Genomic DNA, 23228 nt, shown 5'->3' on the forward strand with positions numbered 1-23228 from the left:
CCACTAGCAACCATAGTCAACAGTCTGATTAGAGTACCTAAAACTTCAAAAAAAAAAAAATACTAAAGAAAAAAAAGGCCAGAAAGTACATATAAAATCATTAAATAAAAAACAAGAAACGAAAAGCATAAAACAAAACACCAAATTATGAAAAAAGGCAGAGTTCAAAGAAAATCAAATAGAATTAAAATTAAAATACAAGCACAAAAATTAAAAATTTATTGAATTGGGGCACCTGGGTGGCTCAGTCAGTTAAGTGTCAGACTTCACCTCAGGTCATGATCCCACTATCAGTGAGTTCAAGCCCCGCGTCGGGCTCTGTGCTGGCAGCTCAGAGCCTGGAGCCTGCTTCAGATTCTGTGTCTCCCTCTCTCTCTGCCCCTCCTCCTCTCATGCTCTGTCTCTCTCTCTCTCTCTCTCAAAAGTAAATAAACATTAAAAAATAAATAAATTAAAAATAATAAGTATTGAATCAATCAAACAGCAGATTAGACACAGAAAGAATTAATGAACTGAATATGAGACCTTGAGATATAACCCAGAATGCAGCACAGGGAGAAAAATAACCTTTTCTTCCTATTTCATTGAGAAAATAAAAGCCAATGGAAGAGAACTTCCAAATACACCCACCACCCTATCTGCCCATGTTATGCCACTCTACCCATGTACTCTCTAACACCAGCTACATAATTTGGGGGGCCTAGTAGCAAAAGGAAACTGTGGATCAGTTGATCAGAAGTTAAGATGGTGATAGCAGAGTATTAAACTAGGCATAGAACCCTTCTTAGTGCAGTGCCCTGCATGATTGCATCAGTCTCACTGGCATGAACCCAGCCTTTAACTCAACCTTTACTTCTGTTTTTATTAATGAGCTGCTTGTCTCTGAGCGAAGCTTAGTACATCTCCCAAGTCACTAAATCCCAGCTCTTCTTAGTTATTCAAGCTCGCTCTTCCCAAATTAATTTATTAATTCAATGCATTACCAGTCAACAGTAACTGGTTTTGAAGAAACCGGCACACCAATATTAAACTTTATATGAAAGATGTAAAGAGTGAAAAAAAAAATAGCCGAAAGAACTTTGTAATGTTTGAAACAGAAGATGAAAATGAAGATTTCAAAGCTAAAGATTTAAAAGTAAAATTTTAGAAGAAAATGTAGAATAATATATTCATCCATGTTACGATAGGTAGAATTTTTTATATAAGATTTTTAAAGCACAAGCCATTAAGGAAAAGACTGATATATTTACCTGCCTCAGTATTAATCCTTATTTGACAAAAAAACAAAAACAAAAACCACCCACTCTAAGCAAACCAGAAAGACAACACACCTATTTGGAGAAGGCATCTCTCATTCATATAACCAATAGAAAATATTTCCCAAAATATATAAGAAACATTTATTATTTAAATAAAAATAAGACTGAGCTCGGGTGGCTCAGTCGGTTGGGTGTCCGACTTCGGCTCAGGTCATGATCCCATGGTTTGTGAGTTCGAGCCCCGTGACGGACTCTGTGCTGACAGCTCAGAGCCTGGAGTCTGCTTTGGATTCTGTGTGTGTCCCCCTCTCTCTGCCCCTTCCCTGCTCATGCTCTGTCTCTCTCAATAATGAATAAACATTAAAAAAAATTTTTTTAAATAAAAACAAGACAGAACAGCAAACCTAGTATTTTAAAGAGTCAAAGGATATGAACAGGCATTTCTCAGATCAGTAAATCAATAAATATGAATATTTCCTTACAAGAAATCTAAGAAATAAAAGCAAAATCAACAATAAGATGGCATTTCTTAATATCAGTATATCAGAAATTTAAAATTCTGACAACACTTTTTGGCAAGCATGTGGAGAAATAAGTAGTCTTATATAGTTCTGTGATGATCAATATAGAATACCTTGCATAACTAAAAAACCTCTTATTCTAACTAAAAAACCTCTTATTCTACAATGCAGCAATTCCAATCTTACATATCTATTTAGAACATACGCTTAGATTTGTGCGGGGTGTCGTGTAAGAATGTTCACTAAAGCAAAAACAAGTGAAAGCAAGCTAATCAAACTAATTTCCCCTAAGCATAGAGATGAAAAAAATTAATTGCCTCTTTTAAATACATGGAATACTATACCAAAGCAAAAGTGAAAGAAGGAGATCCACAAATGTAAATACATATACATCTCAGAAATGTAATCATGTGTGAAAAAATGTAGTTGCAAACGAAATAGAGTAATATACTATTTATGTATTTTTTAAAAAACAATTGGCGGGGGGAGGGGGGTTGCGGCATCTGACTGGCCCAGTCAGAAAAGCAAGAGACTCTTGGTTTTGGGGTTGTGAGTTTAAGTCCCGTGTTGGGTGGGGAGGTTGCTTAAAAATAAAATCTTAAGTAAAATAAAAAACAATTGGATGAATTATTTGTGTAAAAAATCATATATAGCAATGTACAACATCGTAAATGAAAAATATTCACCCCAACTTCATGATACTGACTACTAAAGAGGAAGAGAGACTGTGGAGTGGACTGGAGTTAAGGTTATTTCAGACAGTAAATAAATCTGGGTCCTTATTGATTATGAGTGGTACATGCTATCCACAAAGAATGAATAGAACAAGTATCAGGAGAAATGTTTCAAGATGGAAAACAGCCCCCTCACCCATGTGCCATAAAAGAATGTTAATACTCACCGAAGATTATTTCCATGCTTAGTGACATGTAGATAATGAAGCCTGAAATATTACACTAAAGCAAATGCATATCAGTTGTCATCTATTTTTGTAAAAGGAAGGATACACTCCTAAATAAGATAAACATGAAAAATCTAGATTGATCTTGTCACTTATGCATTTCATTACTTCAATTTTTGTGAGAGAATGAAAACCAAGTTTTGTCATACTTTCATGGTTTAGTCTTACTTTAGTCTTACTTTAATGAATGTCACCTGGATTCTGAATGACTTCAACATCAAAAGAAAGAAAAATGACTATTGTCAAAAAAGTGGAAATACTCTTCTCCGTCCAGATGGGTTTTTGGCAGGCACCTCACTTTCTAAACTCTCAAATGAATAACTCATATATGGATTTGACACAATCCTAGTAGAACTCAGAAAAAAAAAAATCATGCCATGAAAATACCATTTCCTGAATTGGTTTTGCTTTTAATGGAACTGAATTTACAAGTACAGCACTTCTAATTAGCCTTGCTTTTCTGAGTGTGCAAAATGGACACTACCTGTTCATCACTATCTTTCCATTGGAATATAAGGGTTGTGGTTTTGTGATTGCTCATTACATGTTAAGGTACCAATTATTCAACCTTATTCTGCTTACTTTCTAGAATACCTTTCTAGCCTGAAACAACACTCAATTTAAATTTGTATTTTCCTTGTTTCTTCTTTTAATTATACTCATTAAATTCTGAGAACGCTATTACCTACATTGACATTTTCCTATTATTCTTCTGCTTCCTTTTGCCCCTTAAACATTTTCCCCAAAGCCAGATCTTTTCTTCAAGTCTTCTGATAAATCCCTCTGCAATTATGACTTTGTCCTACCCAAACCACATGTTATTCAGACAAAATTTGTCAACAAAGAAAATTGAGATAGTTTGTGCCATTACATGGCCAAAAGCTATGTCATATGCCTGAATATTTCCCCTGACCCCTTTGATGAAAAATGCACTTAAATGTAAGTTCCAAGAAAACAGCAATGTTTATCTGGTTTGTTCACTGCTATAGTCCCAGTAGTGGCATGTAATAGGTGGTCAAAAAATAGCTTATAAATGGATTATTCAGAAAACACCTGTTTGTATTATGGTGAAGTAGAAAGCAGCAAAGCATTAATGATGACCATATGTTAAATATTAAAAGTTATTAATCACGTTAGTACATTATTGCATAAGATATTTTCTATCCTAAATAGACAATATACTTCATAAAGATGAAGTTGTAAAATATGTTATAAAGCTATAATTTTTATAGGGCTGAAAGTTGGCAAAATACCAAGGCATATCAATGTCTAAGGACATATCAATTGAATTTATATTGTGCATATTTGGGTATCGCTTAAATTGTCCAGTGATGCTTTGAATGAATAACAAACTAGATGCATGCACAATTCATAAGTATTTATGTATTTATTTCATAGCATTGATCTTTCTTGACTTCATTTTAGCAAAATTAATAATTATAATCAACATATTGACAATTTTGTTCTACTTTAAGTATATGCAATTTCAAATATTTTGTCAAATGTAAATTCAATCTAAACATTTAAAAATTTCATATTTTCAAAACGTTTTTTCTTTTAGAGTAGTGAAAGTTATTTATTAAAATATATGTGCAAAGTGAACATTTTTAATGAATACAAAAATTTAAAAGAATGACTGAAATTTTAATAGGATTTTTTGAAAATATGACAACCTTACTAAGTGTTTAAAAGTAAATTTTCAGGGGCGCCTGGGTGGCGCAGTCGGTTGAGCGTCCGACTTCAGCCAGGTCACGATCTCGCGGTCCGTGAGGTCGAGCCCCGCGTCAGGCTCTGGGCTGATGGCTCGGAGCCTGGAGCCTGTTTCCGATTCTGTGTCTCCCTCTCTCTCTGCCCCTCCCCCGTTCATGCTCTGTCTCTCTCTGTCCCAAAAATAAATACAAAACGTTGAAAAAAAAATTAAAAAAAAAAAAAAAAAAAAAGTAAATTTTCAGCAGTTCTGGTTTTTGGAGTTCATCTAGTTGCCAATGAAAATATTATTATTATACTTCACATTACATACAGACCTACGTATTAACAAATTTCATACTTATATGAATTATTTAACATACCAGACCCTTCCTCACACTCCATGTACAACTGGTCAAATACTCCATGAATCTGTGTGCTCCTCCAGAAATGGGCATTGGAATCAAATGAGAGGCCAGAGAAGCCAGTGCTACTGTGAAAATAATACATTCTGAGATCTATTCCATTCCTGCTACCTGAGACAAAGGATTTGACAAAGTAATTATTTTTGATTTTGTAATTAGCTGAGCACATCTGCCATTCAAATCCTCTTTGTGCGCAGGAACAGAAAAATGGGATCACTTGCAATTGGAGAAGTCTGCACATAACACCTGGATTAAATGATCAAAATGAACATCCATCATCAGTAATGAGACAAACCAAATCGCGTGCCCTCTGATGGAATGAAATGAGAACAAAACAGCCTCACTTATGTAATAGTCCAAGAAGAAATGCATAACCTAAATTAATTATGAGGAAATACGAGGCAAACCTAATTAAGGACATTCTAAACTTGCCTGTAAATTTCAAAGTGCCAATAAAAAACCGTGGTATGAAAAAATGCCTTATATCTTGATTTATGTGCTAATATGAAATTAACTCTAAGATATATGTTTTAAATTTTTTTAAAAAGTTGGAGAACTGTACCTCAATTTTGAAAAAAAGTTAGATACATATATAAATAATTTCTAGAATGACAAAGAAACAGTTAATAGTGGCCACCTCTGGAAGTGGAATCAGGTGGAGAGAGAAAGATGTTTATTTTCTACTTCTACTTTCCATTCTTTTCTTTACTGTATGATTTATTTTTAAACTAAACAGACATTTTTTTAAACGTTTAATAATTTTTAAAGTTTCTATGACTTGTAAATTTTGTTTTTGAGTCTTAGAAAATGGAAACTATTCTCAGGAAAAAAATATATTGTTTTAAATTATGTAACACAAGACTGATCATAGGTCATGGTACCTGAGGTGTCATTCCATCCTTAATCATTAACTAGCTATGGCTGTTAAGCAAAGGCACTTCAATTCTTTTAGATTTATTCATCTTTATAGATGAGATTTATAGGTGAAATTTCTTGTAATTATAACCTTAAATACTCTTAAGAATATGTTAAGACAGGGGCGCCTGGGTGGCTCAGTTGGTTAAGCGGCCAACTTCGGCTCAGGTCATGATCTCACGGTCCGTGAGTTCGAGCCCCGCGTCAGGCTCTGTGCTGACAGCTCAGAGCCTGGAGCCTGTTTCGGATTCTGTGTCTCCCTCTCTCTGACCCTCCCTCGTTCATGCTCGGTCTCTCTCTGTCTCAAAAATAAATAAACATTTAAAAAAAAAAAAAAAAAAGAATATGTTAAGACATTTAACATGTTGTCAACAGAGGGCAGTAATTAACCACAAATAGTCCCATGTTTTCCATGAGCAAGAAATAAATCCTATTCATAGAATTTGAAGGAAGATAGTATTCAGAGTACCACAGTTTTTCTTGCTATTTTTTTAAAATTGTGATTATATTCCAGTTTTCTCCCATTCAAATAAATACTCCAAACAAACACTGCTTTTTCCCACTCAGATCATGATCTCACAGTTGGTGGCTCTGAGCCCTGCATTGGACTCTATGCCTGCTTCAGATTTTGTGTCTCCCTCTCTCTCTGCCCCTCCCCTGCTTGTGCTCTGTCTCTCTCTCTCAAAAATGAATAAACATTAAAAAAATTAAAAGAAAAAAGGAAATGAGACACAAAAGATAAAAAGGGAAGAATATAAAGTGAGTTTCGTGATAAGGCAAGGCCTTGTTGATGGGAATTAGAACGTCATTTACTCTGCCTTCTGATCATTTGTGTGTTGCATGTCGATACAGTAGTGCCCACTGGAAAGATCAGAGACAAAGGATTACTACAGATTTGGATTTTAAACTATTCTAGGCTACTTACTGTCTGTACATGCTAAACTCTGGTGAACTGAATGAAACTTTCCAAAGCCTATATTCCTTCAAATCCAAAATAATAACAATAGCTACTTTAGAGGATTGTTTAAGGATTAAAATAATTATTTATAAAATATATAGGAAAATACTATATATATATAGTTGCTCAATAATGTTTATTAATATCATCATGATTATTGTTGCTATTATATTATCATACAGATCTCCTTGTTTTAGTACAACTTAGTCTGATAGAGGAAATACTGCATTTTATCCTTAAACATATATATTTATGTACAAATAAATATATATAACTATGTATTGTAAAACCTAGGATTGCAAATAACTTATTCTATAAGTGTTCCACAAGACGAGCAAACATTTCTAATAAATTTTAACTTGATAAACGAGCAATGTCTTGCAATACAAGTAGTACATAACACTGAATGTCACATGATCACAACTAAGCCAATGGTTCTTGAAATTCTCTTTGATATACAAGTGCTTTGGATTACAAGCATGTTTCTGGAATGAATTATGCTTGCAAACCAAAGCTTTACTGTGTGTGTGTGTGTGCGTGTGTGTGTGTGTGTGTGTGTGTGTGTATGTATAATGTACATGCATGTGTATATATGTATGTACATATTCCTTTAACAAATAATAACATTGTGTTTTTATGAACCAAATTTTGGGAATTTGGTACATGTTTTAATAGTTAAAAATGAATATCAGTTTACCTTTTACCTCAATTTTAAACCTTTTAAGAGAGAAAAACCTGGGATACTGGATGAGAACTTTTTGTTGTTTATAAATCAAAAAAAGATGCATGTTAAAAATGTGAAAAATGATTAAAGAACATAGATAGCACTTCACAAAAGAAAAAATAAAAATGATGGGGTGCCTAAGTGGCTCAGTTGGTTAAGCATCCAACTCTTGGTTTCTGCTCAGGTCATGATCTCACATTTCGTGGATTCTAGTGCCGTGTCTGGTTCTGCACTGACAACGCAGAGCCTGCTTGGGATTCTCCCTCTCTCTCTGCCTTCTCTTTCTCTCTCTCTCTCTCTCAAATATGAATAAACATTTAAGAAAAAAAATATTTTTAAGAAAATGAACATTCAACTTCGCTGTTACTCAATGGACTGCAAATTAAAATTTTTTCACATTTTGCCTATAAAACAGAAAACAAACTTTTTAAAGGTACCTTCGAGGGAGTTGGTATATGAGTACTCTCATAAGGTGTGAAGCTCAATTGGTTACACATTTATTTGAAAATATAACTGTAACCATGACATTCTATCCTAAAAGGTTTAAAAAATTAATCGAGATGTGAATTGAACAAGAATTTGTTTTTACTTTTTAGATATTGAAATCAGTGAAAACCTCTGGAAGATAAACTTACACAATTTTGTATAAATTAAAGAAATAGAATTTTACATGAAGCTCTTGGAATAACTTCTTTCTAATCCCCGCTTTAAAAGAAGATATTTTATAAGGTGAGATTTTTCTTTTGTTCTCTGTAATCCTTGTTTACTGAATAGGAATTGTCATCATTAGTGACATCAGTTTATTGTTCTAAAATGAAGGTTTCAAGAAGACAAGGCTTTTACCTGTCTAGTTCTTTATTCTAGAATAGTTTGTCATATAGTTAGTACTCAATAAATATGTCCATGTTGTGTATGTACATGCTGTCTTATTTGACACTGAAATTTTTCTAAGAAGTTTATAAGTAAAAATATTTTAATAAAAATATATAAACTTATGAGAAGTAACTTCTTAAATTTCTAAAAAAAGTTTATCTGTTAGCAATATTTTTGTGATTCTTACAAAAAAATCTAGTCAAACTCTGACTACCAACCATTCTTGCTTTTGTAGCTGTGTCTTGTATCATTAGACAAAGGGAGATAGATAATCACAAAACCTCACTGGTGAGCCATTATTCTTCAGAATTACAAATGACACTGAGCAGTATGTTTTTTTCTGGTTCTTTTTAGAAAAGATTAGTGAAAACACAAATATATACTTAATAAAGAGATTAAAATGGTTTTAGTTTAAGTAAAATAAATATTTTGAATGAAACATTATTATCCAAATAGTTATTTCATGTAAGTCACATAGAAATTTAAGTGATCAGGATAAAATTAAAAAAAGACAGTTGATATGCAATTTCTTTGTAACCCATTACCTGGTATCATTTCAAACATTTTTTTGAGATATATTATCACAAACATAATTTTTAGACCCTAATATAATACAGATACATTCTAATACACGTATGTACACATTATATATAGCAGTTAGACTAATTTTACTCAGATGAACTTGAACTCTCGTCTAAGTCTTGTTTTTAAATAGACTTACCAAAGTTTTATACATTTTCTCCTCTACCTAAAGCTCAACAACCCCATTCCACCTTTATAACTTTTTCTAATACTGTAATAACCTAGAAGAAATATTATCAGATAAGCATCTCTACAGTTTTTAATTCCATCCTGTCACATTCCAAGAAAAGAATCTTAGTTCCTGGGAGACAAATGTTCTTCCAGTGTCATAGTATTATTGGAAGATGCAGCTATTTGCCTAATAAAATACAGAGGTCCATGGATCTGTGGCAACAACCTGGCTGACTTCATGAAGTAAACAAGCCTCACACCTTTGACATAAAATAATAAAATACATAAATGATGCCAATATGGTGGCAGGGACTACAGGCTTTAGAATATATTTCTGTGGAATTTAGGTCTTTTACATTCATTTAAAAGCCTGCAGCTTTCTAACAGCAGGATATTGACTTACTAAATAATGAAACATTTGTAATTAAATAGCATGGAACTATTAAAGTAATGTATTAGAAGGGTGCCTGAGTGGCTCAGTCCGTTGAGCCTCCAACTCTTGGTTTCAGCTCAGGTCTTGATCTCACAGTTTGTGAGTTGGAGCCCCACCTCAGGCTCTGTGATGACGGTGCAGAGCCTGCTTGGAATTTCTCTCTCCCTCTCTCTCTGTCTCCCTGGCTTGCTCTCATGTGCTCTCTCTCTTAAAGATTATATACTGTACAAAAACATGTTAAATGATTAAAAACAGACTACATACAGATAGACACAATGTAATCTCATTTTGAAAACAGAAATGTATAATGTACATGCATGTGTATAGAGCTATCCATGACAGAGAATATATGAAATAAGTTTTGTAATGCCTAGAGTTGGGCAATATGTATGAGTAATGTGTGTGTGTGTGTGTGTGTGTGTGTGTTTTTAAGTTTACTTTGAGAGAGAGAGAGAGAGGTATACGGAGAGGGAGAGAGAGCATGAGTGGGGGAGGAGCAGAGAGAGAGAAAGGGAGAGAGAGAATCCCAAACAGGCTCTGCCTTGTCAGCACAGAGCCCGATGAGGGGCTCTAACTCACAAACTGTGAGATCATGACTTGAGCCGAAATCAGGAGTCGGAAGCTCAATCAACTTAACCACCCAGGCGTCCCTATATGAATAAAGTTTTATTTGAGTTTGGTCTTTTCTGTACTTTTCTTATTTTCTATAATTAACATATACTTTTATTTCATTAGGTATTTCACTGATATTTTATTTTATTTGAAATGAAAACCATTTGAAAGAATGTCCACTTTCTATATTTAGATGAACTTTGTGGAGAAGCCACCTAGCAGGTCCAAAGCTTGCAGAGTAGAATTTCAAAGAAAGAATATGGGACATACTATCAGTTGGTGCAGGATCAGGCAGCTGGGTAGAATCCCCAAAAGTGATTAGTTTTGCCAGGATTTGGCTCAAAGTAGAATGATGGTTCTAATGCAAAGATTTTGCCCTCCAGGAGATATTGCAAATGTCTGGAGATATTTTTAGTTGTCACCATTAAGAGGAAATTGCTACTGGCATCTGATATATAAAGACCAGTGATGTTGCTACAATGCACAGGAAAGCCCACTGCAACAAAGAATTCTCTGTCCCAAAATGTCAATAGTAGAAAGGTTGAAAACTTGGGATAAATGTAAAATGTAACCGCTGAGAAGGCCAATAAATTGGGAGAAAGCTGTAATGAGTTAAGTTGGCTATGCTATTACCTTTGTGCAGAAACTGAAACCTTCTCGAAATGACCTTCTGTACTTATCTGAAAGAATGAGCTAAGAGTCTAAGAACCTGGGTCTCCCTTAGTTTAGTTGATCTTTGCGTGGAGAGCTGAGATTACAATCAAAGAAAGTATGAGGATGGTTGGCTGTTGTCTTGTGTTCTGAAATTCAGGGCAAGATCACATTATCTAATCATCCAGGCTCTCTGAGGGCAGGATCTATCAAGGGATTGTGTGCTTTTCCTGGTGCTGCATTGTATTTGTTCCAAGATTTATACTTCGATATTGCAAGACTTAACACTGGTGTCGAGATTACATGTCAAGCATGCTATTACAGCTTTTAGTTTATTTGTCACCCAGTTCATAGTAAAATAAGTTGATGCTTCCATCTATAAAGAGCAAAGTAGTACCAAAGGAAGTTTATTTATTTATTTTCGTCACAAGAAAAAAGAAAATGGAGGCAAAAGGAAACCCATTGCTAGAGTAAAATTCTAAAGATGTTTGTTGCCCTGCGAGCATGGGACAGGCAGCCAAAGAGAGTGCTATGTTAAAATTCACGCATTTTGCCAAGGTTAGTCACCTCCTTTGTGAGAAAGGCTATTAAAAGAAAAATCAGTACATTTAGAAGAGGAGTGCTTTTCCTAGATCCAAAGAGTTGTTATAGTAGCACCTATCGGCTATCAATTCTATGAAACTGGTAGTGAAGTTAGCCAGGAAACTTTTTTTTTGCCTTTCATGTACATTGACTTTGAAAATTATATTATAAAAGAGAACAGCCTCATTTTATAAAAGACTCTCTACTCTTTCAGTCACACTGTGATAAAAATGGTCAAATAGAATAATGTTTCAGAACTTTTTCTTTTTTTAATGTTTCATTGATGCCAAACTTTTTGCTTTCATTTAGGCAGATTTTAGAATTTTAAAAATTAAAAATTTTGAGAAAATGAACAGTGAAAATGTTCTCTTTCTAGTCTTTTGTTGTTATATGTCCTTATTGATTTTTAACTTAAATATACATATCAAGGAAAAGGAAAAGAAAATACCAAGCATCCAAGTAATTATCATCTAGAATTCATATATGCTAACATTTTCATCACATTTTCTATGTATTTACATTATGGTGCATATTATTTTAGATAAAATATAGTATTATGTAGTATTTTTATATAAAAGATATAAAATATTACAAATACCATTGAAGGTGAACAATTTTTATAGCCTTTTCCAGTTGTATTCCTCTCCTTTCCTTTTTAGAACAACCAAAATAAATGTGTGTCCTTTTACTACATATATATCTTTATTAAATATACAGTATTACTTGTGTGTATTTCCAAAGTTAAGTAAATGATATTCTTGATTTTGAATTTTTCTTAAGATTTTATTTTTAAGTAATCTCTACACCCAACATAGGGCTCAAACTTACAACCCCGAGATCAAGAGTCACATGCTCTACCAGCTGAGCTAGCCAGGTGCCCCACATTTTTTACTTACTGATATATTCTTAAGTTCTCACACGTTTATACATATTCATGAACACCTACTTTTCCAAATAGTATTCCATCAAATGGATATTACAATGTATTTATATATGCCATATTTATTGATTTTTAAATTGTTTTTTACATTTTTACAAAAATATTGCACTTGATATTGTAAATATCTATTGGTGCACAAAAACAGTATGTAAATTTTTTTTAGAATAGAGGTAGAATTTATAGGTTAGAGATTATACATAATTTTAAAAAGTACTAATGCGGCTTTGTGAAAATTTTTTTCTATTTTACTAAGAAGGACAATAAATATTAATTATTTAAAAAATTTTTAATGCTTATTTATATTTGAGAGAGAGAGAGACACACACAGCACGAGAAGTGGAGGGGCAGAGAGAGAGAGGGAGACAGAGAATCCAAAGCAGGCTCCAGGCTCCGAGCTGTCAGCATAGAGCCTGACCCGGGGCTAGAACCCATGAACCGTGAGATCATGACCTGAGCTGAAGTTGGATGCTTAACCAACTGAGCTACCCAGGTGCCCCAATAAGTATTTATTATTATGGTTATGGAAACATATAAGAAAGGTAACATAATCTAAAACAGAGAGGTAGTCTTACCTAATAGTTAGGACTATATGCTCAGAATTCAAACTATCTGGATTCAAATCCCACTTTCATTAATTAGCTGTTTGAATTTGCACAAATGAATGAATCATTTATCTTTATCTCCAAATAGGAAAATAAGACCCATCTCATGATGGTGTCTTAAATATGGCACATGCAGAATAATACCTGGCACTAAGTAAGCCTTAAATAAATATTAACTATTGTTGTTATGTTTGTTATTTATACTATTGTTTTTACATGTGTAGCTATATTATCCTTACTGTTAATCAAGGCATAAGAAGGACTCAAGAGTTTTGAATACTGGAGGTAATTCTCTGGGTCTTTTAGTCCAGTTGTTTCATCTGTCAGGAAACTAATGTCAGGATGTCTTTTGAACAGCTTCCACATGTCACTTTCCCTCCCTTATTTCTTCTAGGAGTGAACATACTCTTTATCATAGAACAGCTCATCCTATCTTTTTAAACTATAATTGGTAGGAAAGTTATCCTAATTTTAAGCTAAAAATACATGTCCCCATTATCTTCATTCACCTAATTATTCTGGAGCAAACTAGATTAAATTTACTGTCATTTCTATACAACCATCTCCTGAATACTTTAAGATAATAAATACAATGACTCTCCCCACCTTTCAGTTTCTATTTTGAAAATTAAATATTCTGGGTTTAATCAAAATGTTTTAGACATAAGTACTTTTAAAATATCTGAAGTGTATGCCTTAAAAAAAAAACTAGGTTTTATCTCACTACTCTGAACACATTCTGCTTTGACAATTGTTCTCCTAAACTATGGTACAAATATAAGAGCAAAATACTGCAATACTGCAAAGGGAAGTGGGAGTATTACTTTCCTTATGCTAGATGACATAGATCAATTATTGTGACCTAAGATTGTATGATACCTTTTTAATAGTCATGTCACTTCCATAGGAGTTACTTCACAGAGGTAGATGTATGATGAATCTTATAAACATCAATGGAAAGCAACAGAATTTACTCTTTATTCACATTTTAGGGATACAGATATACATTCCAGATTCTCTCAGAAGGAGTTAGACAAACTAAATATGATTAGGAAAAAAAAAATCACATTAATGAAAGTGAAAGTTCTAACTAATCTCACCATGCTATCTAATAGAATATCTGATTCTAAAAACCTAGAAAGAAGAAGCTAGGAATTCAACTTGTTTTGTTTTTCCTCTGAGACATTCCATTTTAAAAATATCAATACGTAGGGGCGCCTGGGTGGCTCAGTCGGTTGAGTGTCCAACTTCAGCTCAGGTCATGATCTCATGATTCGTGGGTTCAAGCCCCGCGTCGGGCTCTGTGCTGACAGCTCAGAGCCTGGAGCCTGCTTCGGATTCTGTGTCTCCCTCTCTCTGTGTTCCTCCCCTACTCTCACTCTGTCTCTCTCTCACTCTCTCAAAAATAAATAAAGATATACAAAATAATAATAAATAAAAATAAATAAATAAATAAATAAATAAAGATATCAATAAGTAGCAATAACTGTGAAATGCATGTTTAAGCACAGATGATAGAAAGATTTAGCTTTCCCTATTTTTTTAGTTAATTTTTTTTTTGTCTGATGAGAAAAATCATTTGCTCAAGATGTCTGCCTATTAATAATGTAAGTTATAACTGAGAGTCCTGTGGAGACTCTCTTGAGAATGCTAAATAACCCTCAACCATGCGTAGACCTTCAAGTTGCCACTGTTACCACTACTTCTCAATAACCATTCTCATAAAAAAATAAGAAAATATATACTATTAATTAAAACATGAACTAGACAAAACAAAGTAACATAATGATTCCAGTTCTCAAGTTTGCATTTATGCACTCATTCTGATTTCCATGTGAAAATTCAGTCTAGTTTGAGAAGAATTTATTTTTCTGTAGATGGAGTCAGCTTGTGACCATAAAATTCCTAAAAACCTTTTTGTTATGATTATACTGCTAACAAGAATTTGTTTTAATCCACAACATATTTCAAATTGATTGGTGCTTAATTTTTTTTATACTGTTGTTTACCATCAGTAAATTTCCAGAAAGCATTTCCCCCCTAATACTTCATATCCTACAATTAAGTGCATAGGAAGAAAAGGAAAAAAAAAAAAGGGAATAGGGCTCCAGAAAGACAGAAGGAATGAGGTCCAGGGGTCTAATTTTAGTAACCAGGTATCCATAGTTCTGTATTCAAGGTTATGTAATATAATAATATGGATGCAGTCAAGATAATATATCTATGAGGGAAGAAGATATATAAGTAGAGTGTATATTATGCATTTCTACTTAACACTTGATAGCAAAGTACCCCCAAATTTACAGGGTTTTTAGCAAGAAAGCGTTTATTTTCACTCACCTTTGTGCGTTGAATGATCTGGATCATGTGGGTCAGGAGAGTCATTTGTCAGAGAAAATGAAAAAAACAAAACTACAGAATCATAAAATTCATAAACTTCTCGTAAAACTTATAAAAATCTACTTACCTATTACTTCTTTGTTTTTTATCTGCTCATTCTATGAACCAAACCTAGCAATATAGCAAAACTTGATGTCAGTGTGGAGGGAAAATATCCTCTTGTCTCTTGGTTATCAAGGAAGGGCTCTGTGGGAGGTGCAGCAAATATGTTTGAACAAATAATATAATTTACCACAGAGAAAAGTAGACAAAGAAGCTAAGATTCCCTTACTCCCTGACATATGTCTAAGCCCCTACTTCCCTATGAGAAGAATTGCTTTTAGAAAACTCCTTTCAGAAATTAAGAAAATTGAGATACTTCATGGTTAAAACAAACCAAACCAAGGGGCGCCTGGGTGGCTCAGTCGGTTGAGCGTCCGACTTCGGCTCAGGTCATGATCTCGCGGTGTGTGAGTTCGAGCCCCATGTCGGGCTCTGTGCTGACAGCTCAGGGCCTGGAGCCTGCTTCAGATTCTGTGTCTCCCCCTCTCTCTGCCCTTCTCTGCTCATGCTCTGTCTCTCTCTGTCTCAAAGATAAATAAAAACATTTAAAAAAAACCAAACAAACAAACCAAAACGAATTTTCGTATCAGTAAAAATAGGGGCTTGAGAGTTAGTTTTGTTCATAAAATTTTGTTCATAAATAGAAGCAATTTTGTACCCATGTTTGTATGTGTCATACCTATTACACAGAGTTTCTCTGGATACATTTTGATAAAATTTAGATGCCATTCTTTTTTACATTTGAAATCTGAAAATGTGTATGGTTTCCATTTGCTGATCAGTTTTCAGAAATTCATTCTCAGGAAAGTGAACTACAAGCTGTCCATGGTTTATATTCTAGATAAAGGATGAAGGCTGAGACAAAGAATTGAAGCTCAAACACTCATCCCTTGCTGAATCCAACTCAAGACCTTTATAGTCACACTTTGTGACTTTGTGATAAGTAATTGGTTGAAATATAAAGCAATAGAATGTCTAATCTTTCACATACTTTAGAGTAAACAGACATGAATAAAATAGTTGTTCAATGTGATACAACTTAATTTCGTTTTAGATGTTTATCAAAACTTCTGTATAATTTGGTTTTTGACATCCTGTCTAATTTTGTTCTCTGTCCTACAGCAGAGAACTCTTCTCATAGTTCCTCATAGTGTACTCTTCTCATAGTTCCTTCAAGGAATTAATTTCCTTCCATATTTGTCTCACCCATCTAGTTAGTTACCTGAACTTGTTGAAACATTCAGTATATTTTAATGGAAAAGATTCTTAATGGGTAAATTAGGAAATGTTTTCTGATATATAGAACAAGTAAAGAAAAAAAAGACTATTTCCTAGCTTGGATATGAATTAAACAAACTCCTAGTAAGAGCCTGGAATGTTATTTGTGTTGTGTGGTGGTTGGAAAGCAAAAGTGAACAGAATGGTAAGGAATGAAAAGGAAAGTACCTTAGTATTAGGTGGGCAGTTGAAAATCCAGATGCTGATTAGATACAAAGAACTTTAAGATACAATGGCAAAGAGTCAAATTGTTGGTGAGAAAAATTTTTTTATCCGACTAATTTAGACTTACACTGACTTGTACACAGTGGAATGGCAAGCTGGTGGCAGAACTACAAGAGGGAGCGCACGTAATCCTCAGAGAAGAGAAAATGTGAGTCCACAAAGCAGGTTAGTGACAGATTATCTTATCTTAATAATAATTGACCTTCATGTCCCCAGGCTGTCTTCCGCACAAGAACATTCCAGTTTGTATAAGTTATATGGAACAAAATGGTGAAAAGTTTTCACTGATGCAACATAAATATGAAATTGATGATTTCTGGGAAATTAATTTTGGCTTAGCTGCCACTCTTTCAAATAAAGTTCTTTACATAATAAAAAAGATTTCTCAAATGATTTTAGTGTGCTAAAGAGCAGAAATTCAACCAAGTAGATATGAATCTAACCAATTGCCAGTTGGTTTTGTTAAGCGATGCATAAATTGGGCAGCATCCCATCTAGAAAATAGAGAGCTCCAAGGAGTTGTACAAAATGGAAGGTTTTTTATAGGAAGTAGGTGGAACAAGAAAGTAAAACAAAAGAAAGGATTGCTCCAGGCAAGGTCACTTTTCCTTAGAGTGAAGGGCAGGAGGTCAATATTGGGTGAATTATCTTATCTGCCTTTGGGGATGTGTGAGGGCCCATGTGACAGATTACTTCACTGGTGCTTATCAGGAAATTCCAGACTAACAGGTTAAGATTTACCTTTCTGCTGGGGGAGGGTGAAATTGCAATTAGGTATTAAGCCCCAGTTTAGTGACTTGGCCTAAGTGATGCCATTTTGGGCCTCTGGTTATCTTTTTAACAAGGGACACAGGGATTGAGTACTACAAGGATGTATGTTTTTAGTACTTAGGAGAACTGGAAGTAGAACTGGAGAAGGACTTTGCTGTAGAATTCAGACAACCTCTCTCACCTCTCCTGTTCCCAGTCTTGTCTTGCTTTCATTCTTTCTCATCTCCTCTCAGAGGCTGTACTTTCTCTGTCATTCTTTTCATCCTTCTCTCTCCACATAATCATCTTGCATATATCATTACAGCTGCCAGCCCTTTCTCTATGTCAGCTTTTTAGTTAAGAGCTTGGCACCTACTCTATACTTTTTCTACAGCTCTTAGTTCAAGTTCGAAAACAGAAATCTGATTGGCTGAGCTTAATTCTACCCCAACAAAGCCTGTAGATTAGCCCCCAAATTAATCAGTGTTCATTCCAATCCAAAACCAGGCAAACTTCCTCACAAATGTGAGTAGGAAGGGAACACTGAATATGCTTGAGAGGCAGGGTCTGAAGTAATAAGGGGTAATTATGCAGCAAAGTTTCATTGTTAAAACCAAAGTTTTAATGCACACAGCAAAGTTGTTTGTTTGTTTGTTTGTTTGTTTGTTTGTTTTTCTTTGGTATGAAGTACAGAATAGGTGTGAGAAAACACAAAAGAGTATTTAAGCATCTGCACTTTGAAGTCAGACCACACAATGTGAATCAGAGCTCCAGAAACTATACTTGACCTTCCAAAACCTGTAGAACAGCCATTAGAAAGGAGCAGGATTTGTCATCCCAAAAACATGCCTCTCTGGCTTAAGGACTATTTTAGGCTGTTTTTTGTTGTGGGGTTTTTTGTTTTGTTTTGGTTTTGTTTCTTTTGTTTTTTGGCCAAGTTAGAAAGACTTTATTTTTATTTAATATTTCATTGGCTTGCTTTATAACTTTTATTTACTTAAATTTCCTTAATTGAAGTATAGCTGATAATATCACATTAGTTTCAACACAGTGATTGAACTAACATTATACTATGCTCATCACAAGTGTAGCTACCTACCATCTATTACAACACTATTACAATAGTATTGACCATATTCCCCATGTTGTACCTTTTATCCTCATGACATTCATTCCATAACTGAAAGTTTGTATCTCTTACTTAGGGTGATTATTTTTAAAAAAACAACAGACACAGGAAAAGCTTTGAAAATGGAGAAGTTATCAGGGCCCCTGGGTGGCTTAGCCGGTTAAGCGTCTGACTTCGGCTCAGGTCATAATCTTGGGGTTTGTGGGTTCGAGCCCTGTTGGGCTCTGTGCGGACAGCTCAGAGCCTGGAGCCTGCTTCAAGTTCTGTTTCCTTTTCTCTCTGCCCTTCCCTCACTCATGCTCTGTCTCTCTCTCTCTCAAAAATAAATAAACATTTAAAAATTTAAAAAAAAAAAGAAAAAAGAGAAGTTGTCTTTTATTAAGGGACATTTACGTTTATACGAGAAATCTCCATCAGTACAGGCATCTCCCTCTCTGTATCAGGAAGAAGAGAATAACTAAATCTTTAGAAATTTATCAGTGGAGAAGGCAAAGACTTAAATTTGCATAGCAACCTAATCCTTGTTTGCTGTGCTTTTCCTGATAGTCTCCCATAACTGGCTCACTCACCCCCAACATCATCTTTTGTCTTTAGAGATGTTTAAGATGGTAGCTTGGGCCACTTCAAGGAGTCATTCTGTTTTCCTGGGTATATCCTATGTATACAGAAAGTATACATGTTACTAAACTTGTTTGTTTTTCCCTGTAAATCTTTTATTATAGGGTGGTCTCACCCAAGAACCTAGAAGGGTAGAGGGAAAATTATTTTTTCTCTCCTACACCATTGTCTAGAGGAAAGAATTTTATTTGTCCTTCAAGGTCCTTCTAGCTGGAATAAGAATTAAATTGACATGAGATAAACAGGAGAAAATAAAATTTAATTTTGTACATATGGGAAATCCACACAGACGTGGAAATTCCAAAGACAGGCAAAATGAGGTATATGTGTCACTCTGAACTAAGGAGGGGTTAGGGGTCTGATACTTCAAACCGAAAGCATGCAATTCACTGGAAGATAAAAAAAGAGTAAATATTCGGTAAACAAACACTTGCAGGGCTATCAAAAACAATAGGACCTAGAGACTTTGATCAAACAGGTCTTGCTAGGTTCTTCTCTACCATGCCTAGTTCATATCATAATGTAGTTATCTCTAGTGATAGTTCTATTTCCGAAGCAGATCCTCTGTCTAAATCCTTTTAGGCTGTCGTGGGGAAGGTAAACAGTCTTTTCTGAATCTGCTGAGTTTTGAGTGCTTTTAAATAAAAAATAATCTTCATGCCAAATTGAGCCATCTTGGAGTGGCCTGTCCTGGGCACCTTCTTCATAAGCTAGTTGTGAGAATTAAATGAGGTTATTTATGTGCTAGACCCCTAATAATTATTCAATAAATATTAAAAATACAGAAGAAGAAAAGTTACCCCTCTCACAAAGATTAAAGGAATGAAACAAACAAAAAAAGAAAAGCCAAAGGCACAAAGACAATCTAAAAAGGGAAAAACAGGAAACTGATGGATTTTTTGATCAAATGACTGAAACCTTAATGGAATAGTAGATTCTGAAATCGTAGGAAATCTTTAGTGATCTTAGTCTGATATGATCATAATTCCATTATGAAAACACTAAAGGTTAGTGGAAGAGAGCCAAAGCATAAGAGACTCTTAAAAACTGAGAACAAACTGAGGGTTGATGGGGGGTGGGAGGGAGGGGAGGGTGGGTGATGGGTATTGAGGAGGGCGCATTTTGGGATGAGCACTGGGTGTTGTATGGAAACCAACTTGACAATAAACATATATTGAAAAAAAAAAAGAAAAAAGAAAACACTAAAGGTTAACCTCATGACAGCAACTTACAGCAGAACAATTGGACATATTTAAGAATTTACAAATTATGTGAAATAATATCATCATCATCATAATATAAACAATAGTAATAAACACAAAAATTAACATTATTGAAGGTGCATGTCTTAAGTGTTTTATATATGTTTATATGTATACATATATGTATTAATCCATTTACTACATATATCAAACTTAAAAACCTTTATTATTATTATGTTAGGGAAAAAGAAATGGATGCTCAGAGAGTTTAAATAATTGACCAAAGTTGCAAAACTAGCAAAGAGCTGAGGTTCAGGGTTCACAGCCCATCATTCTGCAATAGATAATTCTCTAATCCTAGGAAACTTCAGCCCTCAGATTGTTTTCTTAAGTATACCCATAATGTGGATAAAATAATTTGAAGAAAAAACAAACTGGAAAAAGAGGTCATTTTAAGTAACAATGTAATAGTAAATATATATTGTAAAAATATATAGCTCTGAGGGGAAAAGTGTTTTTTTCTTTTTTTAACTGATTATAAAAAGAATCCTGGAAAGTGAAAGATATAGTTCTTCAAGAACAGTAATTCTGAATTCTGTTTCCTTCATTTTGTCCATAATAGAAAAGCCTTTCAAAGTGTTTGGCGAAATTAGCCTAAATACTATTGGAGTGACCTAAACAGGAAGCCTGGCTATTCCCAACTGCCTGTGATCTCTGAAACCAGCTCTGGGGCTCCCTCTTTGCTCCAATAGACAGGAGCGACTTTGGGCTACATAATCATCAAATTCTTACCTCGCCCTTTCACTGCTAGTAGGATCAGATTACATTTCTTTCACTATTCTCCACTCCCCAGTTTCTTGATCTGTTTAAAAGAAGTAGAAAAGATAAATCTTCTCTTCAGTGCCTGGAAGGGAAAACAAAATAACCTCAACTCCGCTTTGAAAAAAAATCTTTCCAAGAACTTTCTTCAGAGATTTGACTCGTGAGTACTTGGCAATATACTTTCTAGCCCATGAGAAATAACCTTTATTTATTTTTTCTTGGGAGAAAAACAGGGTACTGAGAGGTAAAGGCCGGTAGGGGAGGACCATTGTCTGTAACCCTATAATGAAAATTGACTCTTCTCTGTAAACAAAGTAAACTCATATTTCAGTGCAAAACTAAGTTCTCAGCACTTTGCATTTAGTTCTAATGCGAATATATATGCAGTATATATTTATGCTTGAAGACCTTGAACATTTTTGTAAGAAGTTGGTGAGATGTAGTCTTTATTGTAATTCTTAGCTTGTGGTAGCAATTTGTTACTAATTGTGTGTTTAATTGGAATTTTCTGAAGATTTGGTTTACTTTTAAATAGTATATATTAACATATAAAGAAATATGATTAAGGGACTCCCTGGCAGCCTTATGTTTAAAGAACCTTCTTCCATTACCTTTAATTGTTGGTAGTTAAAATGAAGCATAAACATTAGAATTCTTGTAAACTAAATTAAATATTTTATGCCTGTATTAACTAATCTCTCTAAGGAAATACTTTACAAGCCTTCAAAGAATAAAACTCACATTCTAAGATACCTAAATAAGAATATATATCATTTCACTATTTGTAGTACAATGATGTTAATTAAAGCAATAGATCACATACCTACATGATGTACTATCATGTTCCTGTTGGTTATGAAACATTAAAATTTGCTTCTGGTAGCCAATAAAAGCACATAATATAAAAATACACAACCACCGAACTATAATGAGACAAAGTTATTTAATTATGGAAAAAGCTCATTTGTGTAAGTAATACCAAAAAATGAAGGCCAAACAGTGCCATGTAGGAAAAAAAAGAAAAGATAAGCAACAGCCACAGTGTGACTCAGTGCTCTGGAAATTAGTCACAAAATGACTTTGTAAATTGTGTGATAAACACAGAGGGCAGAACCCAAGCAGGAAATCTACAGCCCAGAGAGTCATATTTTATGTATAAAGGCATAGTATTTACATCAGAAGGGAAACATGTCAATTTTGAGATACTGCAAAGTTTTTAAACCTAAGAAAATCCTTTCCAAAAACAGTTTTAGATTGTTTTTAATTCATCATTCTAGTGCATGATTATTTCAAGACATTTTATCTACATCTCCTCTAATCTTTAAACTAAAAAATGAATACTGTCTTTGAAAATGTATCGGAGTATGCAATTTAATTCAGAGCCTATGGGTTAATAAAATTATATAAGATATTCATAGGGATCAAAGGGGTTAAATATTAATGTAAATACAGGTAATTAACATTATAGATGTAAAAGCAAAACTTTAAAATACTTGGAGAAGAGCACCTGGGTGGCTTAATCGGTTAAGCATCCGACTTTGGCTCAAGTCATGATCTTGCAGTTCACAGGTTCTAGCTCTGCGTTGGGCTCTGTGCTGACAGCTCAGAGCCTGGAGCCTGCTTCGGATTCTGTGTCTCCCTCTCTCTCTGCCCCTCCCCCGCTCGTGCCCTGTCTCTCTCTCTCTCTCTCTCTCTCTCTCTCTCTCTCTCCAAAATTAAATAAAAACATTAAAAAAATTTTTTAATTAAAAAATTAAAGAATGTTGTTGGAGAACTTTAATGACATACATATTACTGTTTGGTTCCTCTTTCCATTAGGTTTGCTGAATGGCACAAGTTTTGTTTTGTTTTTGTTTTTTTAAAGGTA

General features: G+C 34.2%; 1 protein-coding gene across 6 annotated transcripts in view; it reads left to right on the forward strand.

Moving 5' to 3' along the window:
• The window catches only part of TFPI (tissue factor pathway inhibitor), a 106807-nt gene that overhangs the window by 14501 nt on the left and 69078 nt on the right, over window positions 1-23228 (forward strand). For 3 of the 6 annotated variants that reach the window (XM_049615362.1, XM_049615359.1, XM_049615361.1), the window contains exons 2-4: window positions 8046-8178; window positions 16902-17005; window positions 21162-21521. The gene's annotated coding sequence lies outside the window, so the exon portion shown is untranslated. The remainder of the gene's footprint in view (window positions 1-8045; window positions 8179-16901; window positions 17006-21161; window positions 21522-23228) is intronic. The other 3 variants (XM_049615363.1, XM_049615364.1, XM_049615360.1) reach the window with 2 other exon arrangements.

Source organism: Panthera uncia (genome assembly GCF_023721935.1).
Source record: "Panthera uncia isolate 11264 chromosome C1 unlocalized genomic scaffold, Puncia_PCG_1.0 HiC_scaffold_3, whole genome shotgun sequence".
NCBI lineage: Eukaryota > Metazoa > Chordata > Mammalia > Carnivora > Felidae > Panthera > Panthera uncia.